This window comes from Octopus bimaculoides, chromosome 6 (genome assembly GCF_001194135.2).
Source record: "Octopus bimaculoides isolate UCB-OBI-ISO-001 chromosome 6, ASM119413v2, whole genome shotgun sequence".
Classification (NCBI taxonomy): Eukaryota; Metazoa; Mollusca; class Cephalopoda; order Octopoda; family Octopodidae; genus Octopus; species Octopus bimaculoides.
In genome coordinates, this window is record NC_068986.1 from 111,877,071 (window position 1) to 111,878,051 (window position 981).

The window sequence follows — 981 nt, forward strand, 5'->3', positions numbered from 1 at the left end:
TATATATATATATATATATATTATGTGTGTGTGTGTGTATGTATATACATATATACACACATACGTGCGTATACGTAAATTTATGTACAAACATATATAGATAAAAGCACACGCATTTGATGTCATTATATATGTATGTGGGAATTTCGTTCAAATGTGTGAATGTGGAACCTATATAGTAAACAATATTGAATGTGTTACAAGGTGAGAGTTAGAAAGAATTGCAACGAAGTAAAGTGTTATATTTCTGTAATTAATTAAGAAAATGATTATAGCAATAATAATAATGATGCTGATGATGATGATGATATTAATAATAATAATAACAATAATAATAATAAAAATAAAAATAACAATAATAATAATGGCAACACAACTTTATTCTTATTGAATAAAATAATAATCATTATTATATTTACAATTTTATATGTAAAATATTCATAATAATAATAATAATAATAATAATAATAATAATAATAATAATTATAATAATAATAATAATAATAATGATAATACACTTTCCATTTTTACAGCCATATAATTTTATCGGAAGTTGTAGAGTATGACCTGGCGTTAAAGAGATAGTATTCTAAGAAGGCGTTTTGCCAAATATTGATTGAACGAAAATGCACGTAGAGTTTCGTTACAAGCGTTAATTTCTCTAATATATCAGTTTCTAATTAATTTATAGCTTTGGTAAATAGAATTGTAATCACAAATTTCTTTATCGAAACATAAAAAATGATATAAAAAAATCAAAGAGGAAATGAGCATAGTTATGCTAAGTGAAAATGTGCAACGCGGCGAATACTTTATAGATACAATGTCATACATGTTACGGCTTACTATGGATACTACATGTATTAGTGGTTAATTACGTACACATGATTGCATGCGTGTGCATATACTTCTGCGTTAGTGGCATGTATGTATATATATATATATATATATTTATATATATATATATATATATATATATAT